Genomic DNA, 27,928 nt, shown 5'->3' with positions numbered 1-27,928 from the left:
AATACATTGGGAGACTGTTAAGCCATGAACTCAGTTTTGAATATCATTAACAGGTACACTAACCACTCTGGCTCATTTAATTAAGACAAGGGTTTATTTATTTTTTTAAACAGTTTTTGTAAACATAGTCAACCTGAGTCTGATTATCAAATATGGGTTTTACACCTGGATCAAAAAAGTGCATTACTGATTCAAGTCCCTAGAAGTCACTCTAATAATTTAAATATATTCATGTACACAACCAAAGCTCTAAAAGCTCTTTAACAAGAACACTCAAAAATTCCACATAGGTGGAGCTACTGCTACACGTTCTGACAATATTTGTGAAAGAACAAATATTTGATTCTAATATACTCTTGAAGTTAAAAAGGACAGCAAACAGAGGCAGAAGCATTTTACTCATGATGAAATGTTCTCCGCTCAACAAAGTGGCCCAGACTGCCCTGAAACCAGCCTATTCTCGAGAGATGAGAACAAAGCTGATGCAAACGGACCAAAAAAACCAGCATCTGAACACTGTCCTGGAAAATCTGCACCCACGACGCGGTGCCCACGTCTTCCTCACTGAGAAAGTAGGTATGGATAAGGAGTGTGCAATTTGTAAACAAAGCCCGTGTACCTCGGATGTCAGTGTCCCTGCAAAGGTCCACCGGCAGGTGCCTCTTACTCTGTAGGCATAGGTGGCATCTGGGTTCTTGTCACAGGCAATGACCTCAGGAGCCATCCAGTAGGGGGTGCCTATGAATGTATTTCTCGACCCAATTGTCCTGTCACACCGAAATCAACTGCAGGAGAAAGAGAAAGAAAAGTGAAATGCAATTAATTAACAAACCAGATATAAGAGAAAAAAATGTAAGGAGAAGGTGTCTTCATAGTAAACTGACACAGCAGCGCTTCATGAACATGCGGTCTGCCTCAAGGCAGGCAACACAGGAAAGGAGTGCCCAAGACTGCAAAACCCTCTACCAGTCTGAAAGCTCTTAGGAGGCCTGGACCCAGCCACCTCCCCTGGGCTCTCCAAACAGTGACCAGCAGGGGGCCTTTTGAATGAATGGAGGTCTTCGATGCTCTCAGAGAACACACCTTCCACAAACAAGATCAAGTCCTAGAAAGCCCCTAGTTCAAGAGAACTGACTGAGACCCCCAAATCAAGGAGGTGGTCCTTAAATACACCAATCTAGATCCAACCTCTGAAGCAGGCCAATTATACCTACATCCATATTTTATCTCACCAGATATCAAGAAAAAGCTACAAAAACTAGAAGACAGCCCTCAACCCCCTCCAAAGGAACTAATTAAGACAGGCTTTAAGGTCTTTAATAACAGAGGTGAGAAACAATGGCTACCAAAGGTAAAAAGGGATCAGGCTAAATTCCAAATGAGGGCCCCCACCTTCCAGCACAGTCAGAATCCTAAAGCGCCAACAGTACAACACTGATCTCCTCCAGGGCTGTGCTTCAAATGTGACAATGAAGAACATTGGGCCACAGCCTGCCCAGATCCCAAGGCTCCGCCAAGACCCTGTCTGGCCTGTGGGAGAATGCGTCATTGGAACTCTGACTGCCTTCATGCCTCTGGGCCTGGGGACGTCATGCCAACACCTAAATCTGAGCCAGGACTGCACCTCCCAGAACTTCTGGGACATGCCACCAAAGACTGACACTGCCTGGACTCAGAGGCCCCCACTGTGACCATCAACAAGACTGGACCCAGGGTAAATATGGAGGTGGCAGGTAAGCTGATGTCTTTTTTACTCGATACAAGGGCCACTTTCTTGGTTCTTCCTGAACATGCAGGACCTTTGTTCCCTTCCTCAATCTCTATTATGGAGGTAAATGGCCAAATTTCCAAACCTACGATAAATAAGCCCACCATTAACCTGTGTCGTACAAGACACAGCTTTCGCTCATTCTTTCCTGGCCATACTTACCTGCCCCACTGCTGTAATAGGGCAAGACCTACTCACTAAGCTACACACAACCTTAACCCTACACCCACCGAAGACATTAACACATAATCTCCTTTTCCTTACATAGGGCGAATCCCAAAATTCTGTCCCACCTACTACTCCTTTTCCAGATGTAATCTACCCTCAGGTTTGGGACACTGAACATCCTTTGGTGGCTGCCCATCTCTCTCCTATAAATATAACCTTAAAGGATCCATTTTCTTTCCCAAATAAGCCTCAATACCCAGAGCCCACACAAGGGTTAAAGGACCTAAAACCCATCATAAATAAATTACTGCAGGCTCGCCGTTTAAGGGCCACCAGCTCTCCACGTAATTCCTCTATCCTTCCAGATAAAAAGACAGATGGGTCCTATCCTCTGGCTCAGGACCTCAGGGCTATAAATGAAGCCGTTCTTCCCCTGTCCCCTGTCATCTCTAATCCCTACATCCTTCTTTCCTCCGTGCCCCCTAAGACCTCACATTACCAGGTGTTAGACCTTAAAGACGCCTTCCTCACCATTCCTCACGACCCATTGTCCCAAGACCTCTTTGCTTTTACACAGACTGGCACAGATTCGTGGGTCTCACAACAACTCACCCGGACAGTCCTACCCCAGGGATTTTGGGACAGTCCTCACCTGTCCGGCCAAGCTTTAGTGAAAGACTTGCAGGACCTGTCCGCCTCCCCTAGCACCTTACTGCCATATGTTGATGATTTACTTCTATGTACCCCCTCAAAACAACTTTCCAAACATCATACTATCCTCCTTCTAAACTTTTTAGGACAAAAGTTTACCGAGTCTCACTTAAAAAAACACAACTTACCAAAACAGAGGTTACCTATTTGGGTCTTTTACTCGCCCCGAGTCATAGGGCTCTCCCAGTAGACAGAAAACACCTCATACAAGAAATTCCCCTTCCCAAACTAAGGCTGAACTTCTCTCCTTCGTTGGGCTAGGAGGATATTTTAGGCTTTGGGTGCCAAATGTTGGTCTCATTTCTCGACCTTTGTATCAGGTCACTGAGGGGAGCCTCCATGAACCCTTAGATCCTAATCTCCCTGGATCTTCTCACTTCTTCTCTGGTGTTGGCGCTCCCCAACCCAAACGAAGTCTTCCTTGTCTACGCAGACAGCGGACAGGGATTTGCACTGGGATCATTGGCTCAACAGTATGGGCCCGACCTCAGGCCAGTGACTTATTCATCCAAACAGCTGGATAACACAGTTCTCGGCTGGGCTCCCTGCTTGCGGTCTTAGGCTGCAGCCACTATACTAACACAAGAAAGCTCAAAATTAACTCTCTTCTGAAAAATAATAGTACATTGTGCCCATTCACTTCCTTCACTCCTTACCCACCAGGCCACCCCAAAGATTTTGGCCATCAGACTTCAGCTGATTCATGCCTTGCTTTTTGAAAATCCCATATCACTTGCTGCTCTTCACTTAACCTGGCTACACTTTTGCCTGACCCTTCCCAAACCACAACGGATGAACCTGACTGCAAGGAAATACTGGACCACGTTACTAACCCCTCTCCAGATATTTCAGACACCCCACTACCACCCCCACACCGGACTGGTTCATAGAGGGGAGCTCTTTTAAACCCTACGGGATAACACAGGCAGGCTATGTGATTGTTTCCTTAACTCAGGTAATTGAATCCAGCCCCCTGCCATCCAATAAAACCTCACAACAGGCAGAACTTATAGCCCTCACCAGGGCCTTAACATTGTCCAACAAACTCAGAGCAAATACATACACAGACTCAAAATACACCTATCCCATAATTCATTCTCATGCACCAATTTGGAGGGAAAGGGGTTTTCTGACAACCAAGGGAACACCTATAATTAATGGCCCTTTACTCCCAAAACTATTACAGGCGGCTTACCTGCACACCCACGCAGCCATCCTTCACTGCGAGGGACACCAAGAAATTCAAGACCCAATAGCTGTGGGTAACCAATCAGGCAGATGTTGAAGCCAAGAAACACACACTCACACAGGCCCAACACCAAATGCTGGCTCTGCCTGTGCAGCTGCCACCCTACTCACCCGAGGAACATACATCCCTCACACAGCAGGGATCACAAGTCAAACAAGGACGGCACATTCTCAAAGGTAAAATAGTCCTTCCAGCCACAGTGGTGTACAGTATCCTAACACAACTTGCTAACCATTTCCATGGATGATACGAGCCTCTCTCTAAACTTCTGTCTCCTCCAGTAGAATGCCCTCATCTTCCACAGGCCTGCAATCGGTAACACAAGGCTGTAATATTTGCCTCTGTGTGTCCCCACAAGGCCACTTACAACCTCCTCCTTTCCCTACCTATCAAGCTGGAGGTCAGGCCCTGCACAAGACTGGCAAGTAGATTCCACCCACATGCCTCCTGTAAAAAAACAAAAGTATCTTCTTACATCAGTAGATACCTTCACTGGATGGTTAGAAGCTGACCCTAGCACTTCAGAAAAGGCAGCGACTGTCAGCACGATCCTGCTCCAACTCATAACCCCTTGGTTCAGTCTCCCCACCACTGTCCAGTCTGATAATGGGCCACCTTTCATTTCATAGATGACCCAAGGAGTTTCACAGGCTTTAGACATCTCTTGGAAATTACACGTTCCGTTTAGGCCCCAATCATTGGGAAAGGTTGAAAAGGCAAATTCTATTTAAAAAAAAAACACCCACCTTACGAAATTAATTGTTACAATTACATATGCTATGGCCTGAACTACTCCCAGTAGCTCTCATGTGAATTCACATAACACCAAGGGCACCCCAACTTCTCAGTCCATTTGAGCTTGTGTATGGAAGACCTTTTCTGTTAGGTAACTTCCCTTATGAACCTCACCCCTTGGGAGACTTCTTACCTGCTCTAAACCACACCTGACTACTTTTGCACAAGTATGCTAACACCCACCTACCAAAACCCTAATCCACTCCCTTTCCCCCTCTCAACATTGAGCCAGGGGACTGGGTTCTCCTAAAAGACTTAAATCCAAAACCTCTTCAACCTAAGTGGACAGGCCTCCATCACGCACTTCTCACCACCCCCAACCATGGCAACATTATTGGGCATAAGTGCATGGGTTCATTTTTTCAGGTTAGAAAAGGTAGCAAACTTCAATTGAAACCTCTCAGGACATCCTGAGAAATATCATTCCTGGCTTCTCACACTCACCTCTGTCCGGCTAACAAGGATACCTGAGGAATCCACAAGAGGAGTCAGAATCCAGAAGCACAGAAGCCTAACTGCTCCGGCCAACACACACCCAGCTCATGAGTCAGCTGCCCTGGCTAGTGTGTCAGCGGCAGGCGGTTTCTACGACCTCCTTCTACTTTCTCCTTCCAAACACACCTGAGCCCTAGCCTGTGAGAACACACTTCTATCCTTTCTTAGGGGCTGCTACCTACAAGGGGACTTCAGGGACTTCTTGCCCCCTCAAATAACCAAGTGGACAGAAGTGGAAAATTAATCGTCCTCACCATGTTCTTTTTCAGTCAGGAAAAGGCGACAAACCTAAAAACTCTGCCAACGGAATGGTCTAAGGGCTCATGGCTATTACCCATTTTGCTCCCTATCTTAATTCCCCTTGTCATAAGTTCCCTTCCACTATCCATGGCACCTATACTTCTACAACAATTCTCCTGGTTCCTCTGCACGACCATCCAGTGACTCATGAGTGGGTAACTGAATTGTGATGATGAGAGATGCCCGTTACCATCTCCTCCAGCCTCATGTACCTCAGTGACAAGGAAACCCCTCAGGTCATTAGCCCCTCATCACCCCTTTGTCAGCAGGAAGACATTACAGAAGACGGAACTTCATCCATATACCCAGTCTGGGGGTCACCCTAAATCGACTCACATCCTTTCTCTTTCACCAAACACAAAAGGGAGGACTATTAGGTCTGGGGAGGACTACTTCACATGGCGCTACTCAAAGATACTCAGAATGGTGGCGCCTGCCCTACAGGACTTCCCCGTAAAGTAAAAAGACAACAAAACTCCTAACAGCAACAGATCTCCACGCCACTGGACCCCTCTGAAACCCTACTTTACACACTAAGGGAACCAATAATCGCAAACCTAAACATCACCTAATTGACACAAGGCCTCAACAACTACCAGTGGACTTTTCGTTTAACTCCTCATCAACAGAAGCTATGGCCAATCACAATAACACAGCTCAGAACAAGAAGAACCATGAGCCCAACCCCTGGGGGAGAGGTCGGGCTAGGTTCTGTACCTATGTCCCTAACGTACCACCTGTGCCAATAAACTCCTTCTAACCTGATTCCTCGTCTTCGTATCAATGCTTTGTGAACCTTTCAGAGCCAGATTCAGGGGCTTTACGCTTCCGCCCACGAGGGGATCCAACTCCGGACTGGGCGTTGGCTCCAGGGTTGCCAGGTAGTCTCTGAGTTGGGGTGGAGGCACAGAACATCTTTGCAGGTGGGGTGGTGGTGTCCTTGGCTGACACCCAGAGCCTCTTTGTAGGCAGTCTGGTGGTGACCGTGGCTGCACTAGGATCTCCACTGAGAGGGGAGCTTTGGGAGGAGACGACGGAGGTCACAGGGCCAGCAGGTGGAGGGGCGGTCACTGCAGCTGGCAGGGGAAAAAGAGTCAGAAGGCGGCCTGGCCCTGCAGTCCCAGTGGCCTCCCTGACATCCCAAGGCAGCACTGATATGCTGGAGTGCTGCCTTCTCCCTGTCCAGGTCATCAGCAGTGACTCGAAAACCTGGCTCGGGGCACGGTGGCAGCATAAAAGATCCCCCTCGCCTACGCGGCAGCAGAGGAATCTTGCGTTTCCGGGGTCTGGAGCTCTGGACTGTGGGCGAGGAGATCTTAGAGAGGTGTTCCTGCCCTGTCGCTGCACCTGGGCTCTTCCTCTGGCAAATCTCAGGAGCTAAAATGGAAAGCTGAGGACCCTCATTTCTCACTTTTGAGGCCTCACCCTTCCTCCTCTGCGGCAGCTGGATACTTGAAGTCGAGCTGTAGGAGCTTGTGATGGCATTTCGTAGGGGGCAGGAGCTCAAACAACAGGTGTGGGGCATCTTATATGTGGGCTGCCAGCACCCCACCTGGAGGTTCCTCTGCAGAGGCCCATGCCTCGGCAGAAAGGAAGAAAGGGCTGCATTGACCCTAAAAGGGCCTAAATGCTGACTGTGTACAGCCAGTGCCAGCTCCTTCAGGGCCCCGTCTCTCACCCTCCTGCTTCTCTGTGACTTTGGGGTCTTTCTCTTGCTCAGCCTTTTCTCTGATGCTCTCTCCAAGGGCCCTCATCACACTCCTCGCTGTGCAGGAGTCTTGTGCACAGCTGGGTGTTGAGCTGAAGGACATCTTGGGACTGTGAGCAGACAGGACCTGCACCCCCTGGTGGAGACGTCTGCAGATGGAAGTAAGGACGCCCAGCACGGAACACAGTATGTGCAGGGCCACAGGACATCTCCTGGCAGATGCTCTGTCACAGCGCCTGTGCGACGCTCCTGGGTACCTGTGGGATGGTCCGCTGTTGATCCAAGGCCATGGGCTGCTGGGTGGACCCGGCCAGCCGTGGGAATTCTGCCGGCGGTGTGAGTGGGCTGCGGGTGTGTGAGCCCTACTGGCAGGACATTGCCCCCCCAGGGCAGGGGGCATGGGTGCGGGGCGAAGCCTGCCCACGTAGCTACCCATGTTGAAACTTCCAGCTGTGGAAGTTTCTCTCTTTGAGTAAGTAAGAGAACTGAGCACTGACAATGCTCCTCGAGCTGCCAACTCAACCAACTCAGCCAACTGGCAAAGCTCGGAACGTTTGGCCGGTTGCTGGGACGACCGATGCACATGCACAGAATGTGCACAGATGCGCATGCACAGAATGTGCACGTGAGCGTGTGTGTAACGGACGTGCGAGGAACAAGCACACTCAGGGCGTGTGTCAGGAGCAGGCGCGTGCAGAAGATTGTGGAGGAAGAGGGGCACGTGCCCATGACACAGGTGGAACAGACCCATCTGACCCGCCTTTCCCTCCGAGGTATTTAACCAAGAGAAATAAAAACTTAGGTCTTCACAAAATCCTGTATATGAATGTGGTAGCTGCTTTATTTGTATCTTCCAGGTGTAGGACTACTAACATTATCCAATTTTTCTTAAGTGATTTTGTCACAGTTTTTAAGTTGTTTGGGTGGGGCATAGTACTATCAATATACCATCATCATTTCACAGTCTGGGCTGGGTTCATATTTTCCCCATTGAAGTGACCAAGGCCGCCTTGAAGTTCACCTCAGCTTGACTGAAGGTCCCTGTGCTCCCTCTTCTTAGAGCAATGACTTTAGATAACTTGTAAACGTGCATTATTTCTCAGCTTCTTTGAGATGGAAACTTGAAAAAGGCCTCTTGGCAGTTTTAGAACCCAGGAATGTCTTTCCCAAAGGCCTGGGAGCCACCCTTTGAAATGGAACCAACGGGGGGAGGGAGAAGGGAGGGAGGTTTTGGTGATGGGGAGCAATAATCAGCTACAATGTATATCGACAAAATAAAATTTATTAAAAAAAAAAAAAAAAAAAAAAAATGAAATGGAACCATCCAGGAAGACAGTGCCCCCATGGCCCAGTCTCTGTGGGAGGGTAGCAGCCAAACTTTAGTGGGCACAGGTTAGCCAACACGTGTGGCTTGATCACAGAGAACATCATTTGCCATCTCAGGAATAACTAACTCAGTGTGCTGGAAAACACAGCTCCCACCGTCCACCTCCCCCGAAAGTCCTCCAGTCCTTTCCCAGCGCTCACTTCAGTGCTTCAAAACCCTCCCGCCTTTCGTTTCAATGGAGTTGTGCTCTGAGTGAGCTCTGGCCTGCTTCCCCATTGCAATAGCCTCGTCTAACGTCTTCCTTGTCTGTTCAACTTTCTCTGGTGCAACTTTGGCTCTGACAAACGTACAATGTGGAAGCCGTGGATCCATATAGATTCTTTTACCCGCTGCTCTCTTTATTAGAGTTGTCATATGTATTCCATCTGCATTAATTTGTCCCCACCTCTGAGACAGTGGTAACATTTTGGCATTCAAAACTCATATGATGTTCTAGAATTTAAAAGGAAAAGAATAGGCTCTCTCTTTGTCTGGGATAGTTTACTGTGTGGGTTGCAAAAAGTTCCTTTCCCATCATTATGGGGATGTCTGTCCATGTTGTCTGGAGGTGAGTTCTCGTGGTATACCCCATCTTCACGAGCCTTTGCGTGTGTTTGATTTTGTTTGCCTTCCCTCCTTAAGGACGTCTCTCCTGCGTCTTGTGTCCTGGGCTGCCTCCACCTGCTCACTGGCCAATGCTTTCCCCAATCCATGTGGCTGTTACTTTTTTTTTTTGCCTTTTTTTTTTTCGTGACCGGCACTCAGCCAGTGAGTGCACCGGCCATTCCTATATAGGATCCGAACCTGCGGTGGGAGCGTCGCCGCGCTCCCAGCGCCACACTCTCCCGAGTGTGCCACGGGCTCGGCCCCCATGTGGCTGTTTCTTCCTCATGGGACCCTACTGGGCGTTCAAACAGGAGGACCCGTCCCTCCTTTTCTGTCTCCCCTCTTGTCCCTGCTTCCCTTTTAGGCTAGGAGCAAGAAATCAATTTCTGTTGTTGAAGCCACCCAGCCGACGGTGTTTTGTTATCACAGCCTGAGCCGACGAAGGCACTCACTCTGAGAACACAAGGACATACAACTCTTGATCCCTGTGCAGCCCACCAAATGCCAAACATCCTTCTCTCTTGGCTGAAATGAGTGGCTGCTACTTTGTTACCAGTGACAGCTCTACCCTTGCTCTTGTCTACCCTCCCCATAGATACTGAGCTAACCGCTGATAGCATTTCCCTCACCTTTCAACAGCATCCAATCTAGAGCTTCCTTAGACTGTCTCCTAAATTACACGACTAAAGCTCAGTGCAATAATAGTCTCTTTTTAACACCCTCTTACAGACACACCCCGTGCATCCTCCTGGTGCATGCTCTCCTTCCATGGAGTGAGTAACAAACATAACTTGTTCAACTGCAGGTGTGTTCCTGAAGGGAACCCCTGGATCCCTTGTCCCAGCAGAATGAACTCCTCTTGGCCTCACTCTTGGGAATGCCCCTGCTCATGGAGGCCCTGTGCTCCTGAAGCCCCCAGGCTGCCATCACCCCTGTTCTCTGCATATCTAAAACTTCTTCAAACTTTAAGGCCTCCCCACCCAACTAAAGTCTTCCTGGTGGATTCCAGCTGAGCCCATCCCGCCTTGCTTTGTTTCTGCAGCTGATTACTGGCAGCTTCCTGTGGTCCTGATGTCACAGGGCTTCACGGGGACCCTCACTACTCTGGAAGCTGCCAGAAGGCAGAGACAAGGCCTCACTCTTCCTGCAAGCCTAAATGCAGACTGTGACCCCTGAGGGTTCTCTCCAGACCCCTGTAGGTTACCGCCTCACTCCTGCTGGCTCCTCATGGGCAGAATGGGATGACGACACCCCACAAGGCCAAGTGTGTGAGGCAGGGGCTGATGCCGAACAGAGACCGCAGGTACCCAGCGGGGACGGGGAGGCCAGGCTCGGGAGGGAGTGGCCGGGGTGGGGGATGCTGCACTCACCTTTCTTCATGTCTCGGAAGGCCGGGTGGTTGTAGCTGTAGGGGCACAGCAGGTAGCTCTTCTCCTGAGAGCCCAAGGACCACAGGACCAGCTCAAAGTCATCGAGTGGGCACTGGGACTCCCAGTAGAGGTTGATGGTGCCGTTCTGGTGGAGGGTGCAGGTCTCATCATAGTGGGAACAGTGTAAATGGCTTAGCTGGGCCTGCAGCAATGCCAGGGAGGGGCACGAAGGCTGCTGGGACCACCGACTCTCAGAAGTGCTGATATGAGGTGAAAAACAAAATTGTCCTTAGCTGAAAGACAGGAAAACCTAAATCAGGTTGGAAGAGAAAATTTCAGGAAGAATTAGGCTTATGTTTACAGCCTCAAAACTCTAAACAGGAGAAGCAGGTCCTGGTAAGCAGCCTCGTGTACATTGAGCTCCAAAGAAATAGTTGCAAAAATAAAAATAAAAATGTAAAGGCATCCATTACTAAGTATTTCTCACTGACCATTTACAGGGTGTGATCATTACATTAGGCTTGTTTTTGGAAGCTATAAAAACACCCACACCTAATGAGTAGTCTCTTTCAAAGTGACCCTCCAAAGGGTAACATGGGATCCAAACACTACCGTTCTTCTGCCCACTACAGAACTTCTTGAGAATGTCCTTCAGAATCAGAGTGAATGGTACACTCACTGATCTTTAGTGAATAAATAATCTCTTGCTTTATAATCATGCCTCTTTATTTAAAAAGCTAAACAAAAATTACCTGATCGTATCCTTTATTCATTGAATTTTGCTTTGAATGACTTTGAGCTATTATTTCCAATTGAATCTATCATATAAAGTATTTTTACTACTAAGATTATTGAAATGAATATATATAAGCAATTCCAGAACGTGAATTCAAGAGCAGCGTGGGCGATGCCTTGTTGGAATAAGTTCACAGCCTGCCACGTGGACAATGCTGAAGGGGCATCAAACTCACAAAAGTCTCGGTGCTCGACCAAGATCATACCCAACAGTTTATTGTTATATTTCATATGAGACCCAAGAAATAACTTTTAAGTGGTTTTACATCTTAGCACCAGTTCACGTTAGTACAAATTCGGTTGATACATATTTTCATTTCCTTGTAACAAAAAGAAAGGACGATTATTTTTAATTGTTCTTAAAAGAATAAGAAAACCTACACTTTATATAACTTATTCGACTTGACTATCTCAGCTTAGAATACATGAATTCAGTGAAAGGTAATTACCAAGAGCTGCCAGCAATGAAATACTTATGCCATGATGCCTGAGAGGTGAAACATATCGGCTGTTATGTAGGACAAATAACTGTACAGGAAAACAAAGAGTGGCTCAATCACTCGGATACTGTGTGTGAAGTGGCTCGTAAATGCCACTGTGAAGCACAGGAAGATGCCCATCAACACCCCACCGATTCTCACAACAAAGAAGTTAGCAATTCCTGCAATGATTTTCATCACACAAAAGGACTTGAACAAGTTGCACAGGACCTGTGGGAGAAAGAAAACACACTGTCAAGTCTGTTCCAACTTCCTCCTCATCATTCTGGGCATAAAAAAATCTACCTGAAATTCTCATAAGTACATTTTTTCTGTGTGCCCAAGTGGATGAAAAGTGGCAATCATGGGGTACTTATTTGTCTCATATTTTAATATTGCAGCTTTAAGCCAAAAAAGTGTTGATAAAAGTGTGTTGTCAGAGAAACTATTTCTAAAAGTAAGGGAGAGGAGATTTCAAAGTTATTACAAAACTTATTCCTAAGACATTATTTTCTCCAGATATCATCTGAAAGTTTACTTAAACATACTCATTTGCCATCCAGCATACGCCACTCGTATTATACCATTGCTTGGGAGGTAGTACGCCACAGAGAAAGCTTGTCAGTGCTCCTGTCACTGTATTCATGTACCTTACAAGGTCCTACTGTGGAGTCACGCCATGTGATGACAAAAAAATCTGCTCTGATGAGGTCAGCTAAATTGTCATGCCTTGGGAGATCTGGAATGAGTCAGTAGCCATGTCCACCTGTCCTGGAAAACATTATCATAAGACCATTTTTACTTAGAAGCAGACATGATGGCACCAGAAAGCCATAAAACAACCTAGAATGTTTCTTCTAATCCTAACCCTAGATCCCTGCATGGAGTATGTAACCTAGTAGCAATCCCAGAACTACACATGGTGTGCCAATATAAACACTGATGTAATGACAAAGGGGGGGGGGCTGTTTTTTCTCTCTTTTGTTTTTTCTCATTCTTGTGATTATAAAATGCTGAGCTCTGCTGGCCCACTTCACAGCACATTTCTCAGAGTGATGTGATCTATGCATTTCCCCAGTTGCAATCATCATGTTGGCTCAATAAATCCTATGCTTTATATATTCGTCCTCAGTTTCTCTTAGGTCAACACATGGAAGGGATCCACACATCAGTACAGGTCCCCAACCTGAGGAAGTCCCCCTCCCAGGCCACTGGGGTCCTCTCTCCATATCCCAGCTCCTCACCTCACCCACATATGTCCCACCTCTGATGTAGCATAAGACACAAAGGAATTGTCTTAAAGCAAAGAGGCAGCAAACTCTGTGTGTCTCTGTCTGCTGTAACTTCATACATATTTTGTGCTTTAAAGTAATGAGACTACACTGTTGTTTGGTTTCTTTCCATTATCTTAGTTTAATGAAGGCTTCAAGAATGCATGGCACTTGAATCTGCTGGGCAATATGCATTCAAACACACTTCTGGGGGCCACTGAACCCCCTGACACAGGACGTGATGGTGTAAGCCCTACCACTTTTTCACAAAACCAGTGAGTCTGATACAAGTCCAGCAGGTGGCATGCTTTTTTCACTGTGATATTTGTACCTCCGGGGACATCTGGAATCTCCAGGAGACATGGAGTGAAGGCCGGACTACATCCTCAGTTGATTTCTGAGAAATTCAAAATTTTCCCATTTGTCCAAGGTCAAATAACACAAAATGCCAGAGGCAACGTTAAAATCAAGGTCTCTTGACCTTCTGGTTGAGTTATTCAAGGTTCAGCCTTGGAAGACTGAGTCAGACTCCTGCTAACCAGCGTGTGGTTTCAGCAAATGCCATCTCACTCTTTTTCTGTACTGGGGCGCAGAGAACTGTTCCCCAAAACATGGTGCTTTGGCATGCTGAGTGCTTTGAAAATTAAAAGGTCTCAGAAAGGAGCCTCAGAATTTAAAGTCCCTCAAACCTTGCCTTGTTTCTCTCACCCCAAGCACTTATCTAAGAAAGCTTTCCAAAAGAAATGCAATTGTCTTAAGGTCTCCTCCTTAGGAACCCCCTCAGATAAGCAGGAAAGAACAACCCCAGGAGGGAATGGAGACTGGAGGGCCCCACACCCGGATGGGGCTTTCACAAGATTATATCTGCCTCTCCGTCTCACCCCTAATAATCATTTACTGTTCCGCAAGAATATTGTCTACATTCCTCTCCTTCCCTCTCCCCTGTGACAATTGTTATATAAACCTCTGCACTCCACTAGAAAATTGGGAAATTACCTTCTTGTGATTACTCCATGCATTGCCCCTCCCATCATCACATTAAAATAATAAGTGCCTTTTCTCCATATCAATCAAAATTTATCAGTGTCTTTTATTAATGAAACTTCAGGGGTGAAGAGGAAGTTTTCCCTTGGCCCCTACATCTACACTTCACTTATGGTCATTTATACATCCTACTATAACCGTGTGACCAACTCAATCTGGTCCATTATTTAACCATTGCTTAAGCTTTCCTGCAGGAGCAGAGCCAAAATCTGCAAATCACGCAGCCTGGGCATGCACAATAGAAAAAAAGCCTTGTCCTCCAAATAACACCAGGAACCAATGGAACCAGGGAGGCCAGGACATGACCAGAACTTGAAACTCGTGAGTCTTTTCAGAGGCGAGGGGTCCTTTGTCCAGGCAGTTCTGGGGCTGAAACTCTGAAACTCACCATTCCGTGCCTTTCCATAAATAGCCAACCTTAAAGCTCACCCAATCAAAACCTGCCCACCAGTGCTTCCCCATACCAACCCGTCCACTGTCCATAAAAGGCTGACCTAACCCCAGACAGATGGGAGACAGATTGGAGCTTTGCCTCCTGTCCCCTCACTGGTCGGCCACACAATAAAGCTCTTTCTTCCCACAAAAGCCAGTGTCACAGAGTTTGACTTTCTGTGTGCACCGGGTAGCGAGCCCACTGTCTGATTATACTACCACGTTACAGGTTTTATATAATCTTTTTTCTCTCTTCTGCTGGATTATGAGCTCCTTGTGGTCAACTAACACCTTATTACAATTTACGTCTTCCATGTTGCCTAAAAATGACAATAAATGTCTGGTTTGTTTTGAAAAAATAATGGATTATTCCTTAGAAAGCAGTAGGGTTTTCCTTTCTCCTAATTGTTGGTGCAACACTGAAGAGCACTTGGTATCCTACCACTAAAAAATGCCTTAAGGGAAGAACTAAAGAGACTCACTCCCACCAGAACTTAAATATTCTGAAGGCATCACTGTTTGCCAGACAGAGAGGAAACTGCTCCAGGCAGCAACCACTGCCCACTTGCAGCCAGTGCTTGCTGCGGGCATCAGATTCCATCAGCATCAACGTGCCACGCGTGCTTCCAGAGACAGGATCAGAGATGGGCTGTCTATACCCCCTGCCTCCAAACAGCCAAAGCCAACGGTGATGACCACCACCGTCCCAGAGAAGAGAGGCAGGTTTCCCAGCCCACTGTTTCTGCATTGACAGCCTCCCTCCTGGGCCACTCGGTCATGCCAGGCGGGTACCACGGTTCTGTCCCCAGACTCCACAGTTTCCTCCTTACCTTCCTCCGGCCTGCACTGGGGAGTCTCATCTGTCCCCTGCTTTAATCCCCCCACAGACTCTGCAAGACTTACTTCCTCTAACGGCTGCCATTCCATTGTCCACTCCCAAGATTAAAATCTTTGACCGCCTGACTTTGGGAAGGCTAATAATAGTCTCATACACCTGGCACACTTTGTTTTTTCCCACTACTCTTCATCACCCTCCACAAAACACACTGTATCTATTCATTCCTGCCTCTGGTTTTCTTTCCTGTTGTTTCTCTTGGCAGAAACTCAGCCCCCAAACCTAGGGAAACTTTGTCCACCTTCCAAGGTGCAGCTGAAGCTGCTGTTCCTCCCAAGAGCCCTCTGGACTCCTCTAATCCTTGTGAGTCACCCTGTCCTCTGACCTCCTGCAGCACCAGCGTTTTGTGATGCGCTGTCTTGGGTTATTGGTGCTGCCTCTTGAGTGAGTTCCTCATTTCGCCAACAAAATTAGAAATTCCTTTCACACAGCCCTCGTCTCCTTCTCCTCCTCTCATCCCCCCACCCACACCCCATTAAGCACACAGAAGTGGCCTTCTTGGGAAACTCAGGTACTCATTCCCACGGAGTAACTGGCATCCGGAAGATAGGTCATACATTCATAATCCTCCCCAAACCATTATTTTCCTGGCAACTCATCCATCAAATCTGTCAAAGGCACATTCTGTCTTAAATATTCCTTTAGATTTTGCAAAGAGCAAAGCTGAATCACAGACACTTCACTGTCAGCACACCAGGCAGAAGCTCCAGTTTGATCAATCACTGCCTGAGATGCTGCAGCAATGGAAGAGGAAGTGTCTTCAGTAGAAACATCACCTTGACAACCAGAAAGCTTTCCACAGCGCCCCACCTGTTTTACGCTGAACCTGATACCTCGTGATCAGCACACGATAAAATTCTTTTAGTTACAACTGGCCATAATCCCATAGTTAGTTCATTCCAGTTAAATCCTGTAATTTTCTGACAAGGGAATCTATCCCACACAGCTGTGGAGTTTTAACTTATATATGTATATGTATTGTGTATACGTACATATATAATGTAGGTGGGCTACAAATATGTCTCTAGTGAGTCTGTGCAATGTTAGCCTCAACTTGACACTCGTGTTTCTAGGACATTAAGATGCCAATGATGCCAATTTACTAAATTTTATGAGCTAATTGGACAGCTGAGTGCTTTCAAATTTTTCAAATGATCAAAAGTCTACTTCTTATAATTATTTTTAAAATACATAAATATATATTAAACTTAGGAATCATATATCTTGAACGTTGGTTTAAAATGTGCACTAATTCAGCAAAATCATGGAAAGCAGGAAAGCAAACTATGCAAACATAGTTTATCAGAATAGCTCTGTTCCAGAAAAAGTATTCAGGTCACTTTTTCTTATGCAAAACATAAAGGATAATAATTTTTGCATAAGGAAGTTTAGATCTATTCTACTATTTACAAAAGTAAAATTAAGGTTTAGTGGTCTCTGCTTACCCTCCAATTCCTAAAGTTAAATTCCATTCCACAGCACACAATGATGGGCCACTGGGTACATCACTGGCCTCCTCCAACAGAGCCACTCTGTTAACCAAGCCTAGTTATGGGAAGATCAAGGAAGCTCTTTACGTTTGCCTGGAAATTTTATTAGAATATTCAACGGTTGCATTAACATGTTTTACAAACAATATGGAAATTACCATATGAATATAAGTTATTTGACTACGGACTACTGTGGAAATGGCAGGACTTCTCAGATAACTGAGAACCTGAGCAATCTTTGCCCAATAAGGGTAATTTTGAAAAGTTTTCACAAGATATTTATAAGGGAAAACTCAGAAATCCTGTTTAAAAATCACACCGTTATTTTTTCAATTGTTTACCATGTTCCAGTTAATTATACTCCACTCTAGCCCCCACACACCAGCATGCAGAGTTAATCTACAATTAATATATGATTGATATACAATTTATATCTTACTATCAGTTTCTCTTGCTTTGAGACATTTTTATGCTGTTCTCTTCCCTTCAACTTTTCTCAATACTGAATTTATCACAATTTGAGGGACTTAATTGCTTTAACCTACAATCTACCCATCCCCCAGACTGCACTTTTAAGACACGATTTCTCTCTGATTAACCTCTATCTTCTACCTGCAACTCCTAGCGACTCATTATCTTTGCTGTATGTATCATGGTACATATCTTTAATATCTCTCCCTATTCCATGAGTTCCTTAAAACTCTCCTAGGGATAAGACTGGATGAATGAATCAAAGAAACTTCCATAAAACATCTCCACCTCTGCTCTTTGAGGGTACCTGACTAGGAGAGTTATATTTTTGCACCATTGTTCTAATTATTCTAACACATGCTCAATTCTGTACACTGTTCAGCCAATTCAGCGAGAGAAACATCAGGTATTTTACTCTGCATTAGGTAGGCAGACCTCCAGCCATGCCCTGATCTCCTGTGGCTTTGAGGGACCTTGGGCTTTCCACGTAAGGTATGTAACTTACCAAGGAAGGCTCTTTCATGTGAAACCATTACACTCCTTCTGACTTAAGGCTCTGGCCATGGACAAGGGCTTCCACCTCTACCTACCAGCCATGTCCTTTCTCTGTCCTTGACCTTCCCTGTTGGAATCGCAGGCTCTCAGTCTGGCCCACTGCCCTCTGTGGGTCAGCCCTCCCTCCCTGTCCATAAAGTCGATGTCTTCGTGCCTCTTGAGAGGAGGCACAGGATACGCTTCTGGATCCCCCGCTGCCTCTGCACACTCTAAGCAGTGATGCAGTTAGATCCGTCCTGAAGTATGATCCTGGACAAACTCAAAAGAATGGACCACCGAGATGTGTGAATGATAAATTTTATAAGGACGGGAACGCAGTGTAAAGGCATTGTGTGTCATTCTGAAACCGCCCTGACTTTGCTGAGCTGCCCTAGAAGGAATGCAGTAAGGTCTTTATCTCTCTCTGTAAAGTTTCCTTTACACTAAATAGATCCACTGCAAGGATCCCACACTTGAATGTCTGCAATCACCCTCAACAAGGGTAAAATTTGCATATCAAACATAAGTCACCATGGAAAACTTGATACCTCAGGAAATTGGAATGAGTAATAAAATCTCTTTACTATTACAGCAGTTTCCCAGTTAAAATTTAATATTGGTAAATATTGACTAGTCATTAACTAATCACTGCTGGTGAATAATGGAATATCTAAAGTAGATTTTGTTACTTGAGTGGTGTAACAGCTGTTTTAAAATAACTTAGAAGCTATTCTAAAAACTGTAAGCAATAAATTATCAATATTTTTTTTTCTACATAATAACATCTGCATGGAGTTCATCAATGTTTGGCTCAGAAAAGTGATACCCATACTGCCATTTGCAACAACATGGATGGAGCTAGAGAGAATTACATTAAGTGAAACAAGTCAGGCACAGAAAGAGAAATATCACATGTTCTCACTTATTTGTGGGAGCTAAAAATAAATAAATAAATACACAAATAAACGGGGGGGGGGAGGGAAGAAGACACAACAGTTACAATTCCTTGAAGTTGAGAGGACCAGTGAACAGATGCGAGGCTGCTGGGAGGGAGGGGGGAAAGCACGGAGGGAGGGAGGTTTCAGTAATGGGCCACAATAATCAACCACATTGTATATTGACAAAATAAAATTTTCAAAAAGTTTTTTTAATTTAAAAAAATAAGTAAAATTTTCAAAATAAAAAAAGAAAAGAAAAGTGATACCCCACGAGAAGGCCTCAGAAGCAGCCTCAAAAGCAAAGTTTTCCTCTGACCTCCTGCCCTCCTGCTCCCTGCCTTATTCTCTCCCAAAGCAAGCCATGGAAACTTTAATCCCTCTTCCCCAAGGTGGGCCATAGAAACCAGAACCCCCTTCCCCAAAGCCAACCACAAAGACTAAAATTATACACTAATCTTCCCCCCGCCTTCTGTCTTGGAGCTGCCACAAAGAACTGCTCTGCCTACCTTCTCTGACTATAGGTCATAGACCTCCATTCCAGAAAGGGTCCTGCCCTTTACGCTGGAGGAACGAATGTTACACAGAAAGGCCAACAGAATGTGAACCAACAGGCCGTGCTGTGCTTCCCCACTCAGTCTATGAACCCTAGATATTACCTTTCTTGTCCAATCAATCACATTTCTACACGGCTGCCTCTGCTTCGTAAACTAAGCATAGAAGTGGACAGTTTTCCCTACATCTTTGGGTCTTCATTCTGAGGGCTTCAGTGCCCCCTAAAACTATGATCAAGTAAACCTGACTTGCCTTTTTTCCCTATTAATCTGTTTGTGAGTCAATTTTTCAGAGCGCCTTCAGGGGATTGAAGGGAACGTCTTCCCTTGGCCCCTGCATAAGCATCCGTAGAGATGGCATTTCATTCAGTTGAGGATTCTGCTCTGGCAGCAGAAGACAGGCTAACAGAGAATAATGTTGGTTTCTATGTAACCTTTTCAATGAGTCAGAAATAACATTTAATAGGAGTTAATGGAGAAGATAATATAAATGAAGTTACTTAAAACACACTTTAATCTTTCTCTGCCTCAATTTTCTTACCTGCAAAATGGGAAGAATACCTACTTCATCGGTTGTCATGCAGATCTGAGCACAAGGAAGCATTCTCAGACGGCTGATGGCTATCATTACTATCGCCTTTACTCCTACAGGACCATAGCTAGCATAAAACAGCTTCACGAGGATAACTAATTTGTTTAGCAGTCCAGGATCCCTTGAGTGTTTTCAACTGGTGGAGGCAGAGCCCTTTGGAGGTCTGCGGGTGAGGGAACAGGCCTCCTCACCCTTTCTCTCCACCCCTGCCAGCGCTCAGAAGGTGGAGTGGAAGTAAACTCTGCTAATGCTAAGATCATAACAGCCTCTGATTCTAATTACATGTCAATTAAAAAAGAAGTTAAATTTGCATTTTCGGAAAAAATAGCCACTTATGTGAAAATGATAAGGACCAGAAATGTGCTGGCTTAACAGTAGCAACAATGAGCATGTGACAGAAATTTGCCTAAACTCACAGACGCAATCAATAAATCATCCCCAGCTACAGAACCACACTCAGTAGGTCTTATCATTTCACATGTACTGTACACATGGCATGAGGGTACTTCAGAAAGTTTGTGGATATTTTAAATAGAACTAAAAGATGAAACACTGGTTGGAGCCCAAGTTGTAACACCACACCAAGGTCAAGGGTTTGGATCCCTGCACCGGCCAGTTGCCCCCTCCCCTCAACCCGCAAAAAAAAAAAAAAGAGATAATATGCATATATGTATCTTCCCATAAACTTTTTGAAGTACCCTCATATACTGACAGCATTTCTTCTCACAAAGAATCCTAGGGCATGAAGTCCTTTAAATTATAACCAAAGACCTTCACTTTTGAAAATGCCAAAATGATAAATGCTCGGAGGTACAAAGGCCACGGTCACTTTTATGCTTCTCTTGTATAAACAGGGCCTTGAAAAATGGACCAGCTACATACTTTGCGGGGCCCAGCACAAAATGAAAATGAGGAGCCAGTTGTATAATACTAAATAAAAAATAAATAATAAATAAAAAAGGTATTAAGAATTTCAAGACAGGATATCAGAGCACTAAACCATGTGAGGGGTCCTTCCGAGTGGGGGCGCCTACCTACTGACCATGAAGCCACCCTGCTTGCAGGAGCCACCTCCGCTATCACCGTCAGAGCTGATACAGATGGACAGTGGGCCGGACTGACACAGCAGGCACATGTGCTCACCACTGTCACAGCATCATTCAGCAGGGACCCTTTGAAGACCAGGATGTACAGTGGCTCATTGACATGAATGTTCTCGAAGACTGCCAGCACAGCCACGGGATCCATAGCAGAGATTAAGCTGCCGAAGAGCAGATTCTGGAGCAAAGTGATGTCACTGATACCAAATGCTTCGATCTGGCAGATACCAAACAAAGACACCTCAATGCCAATGGAATTCCTAAGTGTCCCCTACCACAGCACACCAGAAAATAGTGCCAATGTTCTCAAAGAACGGGCGAGTGGACATGAAATAGCCGGTAACAAGCACAATAGGTGTCAGGAGATACAGGAAAAACACATCAGTCTTCATGGCAGGGGGCGACTTTTCATTGACACCAAAAATTATCCCTCCTAGTAGAAGTCCAACCATTATAAGAAGGCAGCTCTCAGGCACTATTGTGGGCAACTTGGGATAGAGATGGAAGCTTGTTAAGAAAAGAATAAAAACACAAAATGTGGGTTATGATGCTGGAATTATGGAGAGGGGGAACTGGTTCTCTGACAGCACCACTGGGTCCAAATTCTCCCAGGTCACTACAATTGGTTACACAATTGGATCAGATGTTTCCCGTAGAACTATGCACAAAGTACATGTAGGCACAAATTTAACTTTAAATCAGAATTAGAATGCTATAGGTACACACTATCTGTATAGTAGCAGGCTTATTTTTCTAAACCCCTATTAATTTTGTCTTAAATATTGGGACTGTGGAAATGGAATAACACAATGCAATTCTATATTTGAAACAATTTAGTGGTTTCCTGATTTCCAAAACATTTTCAGATAAAACATCCCATTTCATTTCATCCTCATAAAAAACATAACACTTTAGTAAAAAACGTAAGTGGAAACTGAGGCTCAAAGAGATCTAGGGTCTCACCAAGGTGGTCAGTCACAAGCCAATTTTTGGATTACTACTGGCGGCTCTGGCATTCACAAAAGTTTATAACTTCTTTATGTTTGATTTTGATTCTTTTATTTGGAATACTGAATATGTTTAATTTTTGAGATGTCTGCTCCTTTAGACACAACCAACTCAATTCATCAAGATGCATCATGAGAAATATAACACGAGAGAGATAAACATGCCATGATTGCCAGTCTCAAAGAGTCCCCAATCAAGTGAAGAAACAGATGTGTTTACGACTTACTCTAACACAAGGCAAAGAGTCATCAAGCCCCGATCAGCTGTTACGGGAATAGAGAGGGGGAGGGAATCTGCCGAGGAAGACATTTGGAGGAGGTGGTATCTGGGGAGGGCTTAAAGGACAGACAGACATGAAACACGCGGAGGCACGATGAGTCTTCAAGGAAATGAAGAAGTGGAGGAAAATACCCATCTCCTAATTAATGATGGTGCCCCGTGTGGCTTTAAAGGAGAACATGTTCCAGGATGACCACAGCAGGAAAAGGAGGGAAATGTGGGTGGGGCCAGCACATGGGGGCAAAGTGCAAAGTGACTTCACACAATAAGGTCACTTGACAGGGCTTCCCTAGGGAGAGCCCTTATTTACAAGGCAGCAGTGAGTCATCCTGAAGCCATTGAATACCTTCTATAATTAAGGCAGAACAGGAGAATGCTATGGTGTGAATGCGTTCCCTCCAAAATCCAGGTGTGTCAACGTGGTGGTATTGAGAGGTGGGGCCTTTGAGAGACACGAGGCCATGAGGGCTCCGTGCTCATTAATGGGATTAGGGCCCTTACAGAAGAGGCGTCTCGCAGCGTTCCTGGGTGAGCTTGCTCTTCCTCTCTCACTCGGCCCCTGCCGTCTGCCATGTGAGGACGCAGCAGGAAAGCCGTCAGCAGACAACAAATGCCAGCACCTTGATCTTGGACTTCCCAGCCTCCAGAACTGTGAGAAAATATACGTCTATTCTTTATAAACTACCTAGTCGGTGGTATTCTCTTACAGCAGCATGAATGAAGACAGAAATTTATCTGACTTCTGTGAAGATAATATTAAAATGATAGAGTAAGTCCTTAGAAATGTAAAATCACAGAAGTTTTAATAAGTAAATCCTTAAGAACCTACAAACAGGACTGACGCCACAGCACTTTGTTATAACTTCTTTATCTTTATAATTAAACACTTTGTGAGGCAAAGCAATATACTCGTAATAGTTTGAAGAGATTTAAACAACTAATTTCTAAGTAATAAAGTGAACATCTGTATACTGGGCATGCAGATCACCTCTGCAGCTGTGATTATCTCATTCTGCACTACAGCAGGCTCCACTGATTGGCAGGGGACAAATGCAGCCAACAGCTCCAGTGCTCTTTACCCACGACCTCTGCCGGCCCGCTGACTTCGCTGCTAAACAGAGAAGTAAAAAAGTCCCCTGAAAGCCACATCTTTGTCCCCTCATGCTGACTCCTGCTTCTACACACAACTTCTCCTGTATGCTGAGGGCATGCCAATAGCAGCCTCTTTGGTCTCCTGGGATCCAAGTGGAATCACCTCCTTTCTGGAACGTAGCCCCAACCTGAAAGTTTCTTGCCAAGGAACTTTGAGGCCGCCACCTGAGGACTGCCCCCCCCCTGACTTGAAATCCAGCCCTCCCACTCTCTGCCTGTGAGTGTGGGTAGGTTACTAACACGCCCAGGCCCCACTGACTCACCTGTGAAATAGGGCCAAACGCACCCACCAGGTTAAGAACTATAACGACACTGTGCCTGCAATGTCACAAGTGCCCCTGGATTATAGTTGCCTCTCCCTCTTCTACATAAAAAAGCAAGAGAAAACAGTGTAGGGTCCAAGGGAACACTCGCCCTTCAACACCCTAAAGGTTCTCTGAAAAATCAACTAATTAACAGAGATTAATATGAAGAAAAGGCATAAGAAATTTTATTACTTTAATGTGCTGGGAGGAGGCAATGCACTGGGGGATCACAAGAGAGTAACTGCCCACTTTCCCATGGGGTACAAAGTTCATATCCCCTGTCCACAGGGAAAGGGGAGATGGGGTATAGGAGTAAACGATTCTTAAGGAGACTCAGTGGCTGGAGAACATACAATGGCCTGGGGCAAAGTCTCTTTGGCCTGCAGAGCAATGACTGGTAAATGATTCTCTCCAAAATGCTGAATGGGACCAAAATAGAAGACAATGCTCTGTGACAAAAGTCTGTTCAGGTGTGTTGACAGACTCTAGTTCTTATTCCTGTAATATGAGTTAACAAAAACTCAGGGAAAGGACCAGAGGTAATTGTTGTCTTCTTGGCAGGTCCGAATTTTAGGCAGATGGGAAGGGCTTCATCCTGTGCTTTGGAGAGAGACAGATGATTGAGGAATGGCCCGGGGGAGGGAGGGTCAGAGAGACCTTGAGGCTGCTTCTTTATTCCAGCCTGTCAGAGCAGCACATTTGGGGGTAAGAGCTTTCTGCACCCCAATGACAGATTTAAAGAAATGCACAGAAGCCCTAGAACCCACTGGAGGCGCACTAGAAAGGGAGGGGCGAGGCCTGTTTTGGAGGTTCCCATTTCCTCCTGCTGCTATTTTCTTTCCTTTCACTGACCAGCACACTAATGTGGATCAGCGTGTTGAAAGGATATGCTTATTCCTAAAAGTGGACAGTGGGAAGCCAGGTAGATGGGGGAAAGGAGGGAACAGAGACGGCTCAAACGCATGGTAGAGGCCAGTGCCGCCACACTCAGGCAGTGTGTCTGATCCTGCTGGGACCCCGAGCAGCAGGAAACGACCACAGATCGATCAGCAAATAGAATGCAGCCATATACATGCAGGACATGGGTGGAAGGAAGGGCCCCTGGGACAGAGGGTGGAGGAAGCGTGGAGGAAGTGAGAGGAGAAAGATCTGGTAGTAGCAGAATCAGAAGAGAACAGCAACAAACCCGGGAATACTTGCTGAGAAACTCCTGCATTTATGTTTTTAAATTTCCTCTCCTTTCTTTTATCAATGCTTTGGACATTCAGAACTGATCAGAGGACACTTTCTTGAAATACGACAGCAATCACTGGCTCTGCTGTTGGTGAATACAAACGGAGAAGCTGTACCCTGAAGCAAAGGGTTTGGTGTGTAGGTGGCTATGCTCTCACAAGCACCAGAGTAAAACTCACTGGCAAACTAGTGAGTGACAGCAAACAAAAAAAACTTCGTAAATTTCACTGTTCACAGAATTTAAAAAAAAAACAAATTAACTACTACAAATTTGCATGTGTTTATGGCTCTTTTCCCCCCAAATATTTCTTAAAGAGGAAATGAATAGATGGAATTTGCTTACCAGGATCATCATTCCACCTAATATTATTAAAAAATGTATCTGTTAGGCCGGCCCATGGCTCACTCGGTAGAGTGCGGTGCTGATAACACCAAGGCCATGGGTTCGGATCCTATATAGGGATGGCCGGTTTGCTCACTGGCTGAGAGTGGTGCTGACAACACCAAGCCAAGGGTTGAGATCCCCTTACCGGTCATCTTTAAAAAAAAAAAAAAAAATGTGTCTGTTACTGGCGAACAAATGTATCAGTATTGACAAATATATCACTTATCAGGAAAAAAAGTCAAATCAATGTTTTGATGATTTTTATAAGGCTGAACCTCAATTATTTACGGTAGGTACAACCTACTGTGTAATCCAGAGGTCAGCCAACTTTTTTTCCAAAAGGGCTGGGTAGCAAACATCTTCAGCTTGCAGGCCGCATTAACTCTGCCGTTGCAGTGCAAAAGCAGCCACAGATGACACAGAAATGAACGAGTGCGGCTGTGTTCCAGTGAAACTTTATTCATGGACATGGAAACCAGAACTTCATATAATTTTACGTGTTCTAAAATAGTCTTCTTTTGATTTGGTTTTAACCATTTAAAAGTGTAAAACCATTCTTAGCTGCAGGCTGTATTCGGGCCCCCCAGGAGTGTACCTATGCCTGGTTTAGTCTGTTCTGTGGACTTATTTCCTGCTAACTTCTGTTTATGGTGTTGGGCATTGTACCTTGTGCCATTCAATTTTTATTGCTAGCAATAAAAGTATGAGGAAGGATGCTTGCAAAATTTATTTTATTTTAATTGCAATAAAAATTCACTTAGTGGGAAAAGGAAAAGGACTAAAGGTCTCATTAATTCACTACATTTTCTCATTATACCTAAAGTAATCTATTTGTCAAATTCTGGGAAGAGATAAACAGCACAGGAAGCTTCCAGATAGTAGGATCCTCAAGAGAGCAACAATGTAAAAACCTGAATCAGAAGAAAACACTATCACCACCAACAAAAACATACAAAATAAGTTTCCGGAAAAAAAAAAAAAAGTTCTAATTAACAAGTAGCTCAACCAGAAGGGAAAGGGAAAATTAGGTCACAAGGTGAAGACAAACACAAACCATCTCATAAATCTCTATATTTTAAAAGGACTTGAAGACAAATGACATTTATTGGAGTATCAAATCTCAAAGCATGCTCTGGAAACAGTGGATTTAAAGAATGGTGTAAAGTAAGTGATGCCTATCTAGCTGGGAAAAAAAGGTGAATATTTATGAAAGTCATTAAACCCATTCTTAACTATTAAGTAAAACAAACAAGATCATACAAGCTTAAAATGCTTTTTTATGCACTACAAAAAGTCCCCACAAGAAGTTGGCACATCAGCGCTCTCAGACCACGTCACTTAGGCTAGCCAAAGAGTCAAACCGCACAGTCGCCAAGAGACAACACTGAAAGCAGGGAGACAAACACAAACACACACCCCGCCCCCACACACACACGCGACAGGGTCCCAATGCGGCTTTCAGCAAATTTCTCAACAGAAACCTCACAGTCCAGGAAAGAATGGGATGTTGCAGTCAAAGCGGAGAACAAGAGGAAACAAGAGACTTCCAAACCAAGAGTACCGCACCCAAACGAGCAGCCCTCCAGCATGGAGAGCAAAACCCTTTCCTACACAAACGACAGCTGAGAATTCATCAACGCCAGACCACTCTTCAGAAGTTCTAAAGAGAGCTGCTCCAAGTGAGGGAAGACGCTACCTACGAACCTCCACCATAGCTGAGGTTAGAAAACTCACTGCTGCGCTAAAGACAAAAACGCAGTCAGCACACAGGACAGCCAGAGTCCTGAGTAAACCGCCCCCCGACCCCCGCCGCCCTGCACGCGCACTTGCACTCGCACCTGCACTTGCACCCGCACCCGCACCTGCACGCTTGCAGGCTGCTCACCGCGCCCCTGGCCCCGGGACCTCGAGGCCCCAGCCCGGCCGAGCCCGCTTCTCCGGCCTGGCCCCCGCAGCGCACGGCTCCGCCCCGCCCCGCACCTGGGAGAAGACGAGCCCGGCGCGGCTCCTCGGGAGCGGAGGAGAGCGCCCCAGTCTCCTGGCTCTGCCACGCCGGACACCCCCGCCCGCCCGCCTGCCCACCGTCCTCGGTCCTCCCGCCGGCCTCCGCCGCCCCTCCCCTCCCCCACCCGGGGCTTGGTGGACCCTCCCTACGGCACCCCGCGCGTCCCTCCTCTCGGCCCCGACGCTACTCCCCTGCCTCGCTCGGGAGCCACACCCTCCTCACCGGTCCCTACCTGCTCCGCCGCGCCGCTCCCCCCGCAGGCCTCCTCCGCCCGCCGCTGCCACTGCGTCGCCCCGTGCTCCGGTCCACACGGCGGCGCGTGGACCGAGGACACCGGAGCCTCTCCCGGCCTGGGCCGGCCGGGCGTAGGGACGCATGCGCACTCCCTCCTCCCCGCCGGGCCGCCTGGTGGTCTGAGGGCGGAGACCCCAGA

General features: G+C 46.0%; 1 long non-coding RNA gene across 1 annotated transcript; it reads right to left on the bottom strand.

Moving 5' to 3' along the window:
- Window positions 1–137: 137 nt before the first annotated feature.
- LOC134370895 (uncharacterized) lies at window positions 138–27,839 on the bottom strand. Its single transcript, XR_010022684.1, has 5 exons — window positions 27,728–27,839; window positions 12,461–12,581; window positions 11,781–12,041; window positions 10,537–10,829; window positions 138–785 (listed from the first exon to the last, which is right to left on the bottom strand). It is a non-coding gene; the product is annotated as an uncharacterized LOC134370895 (long non-coding RNA).
- Window positions 27,840–27,928: the final 89 nt, after the last annotated feature.

Source organism: Cynocephalus volans, chromosome 2 (assembly GCF_027409185.1).
Source record: "Cynocephalus volans isolate mCynVol1 chromosome 2, mCynVol1.pri, whole genome shotgun sequence".
NCBI classification, from domain to species: Eukaryota; Metazoa; Chordata; class Mammalia; order Dermoptera; family Cynocephalidae; genus Cynocephalus; species Cynocephalus volans.
This window is presented reverse-complemented; position numbering and strand designations above follow the sequence as displayed.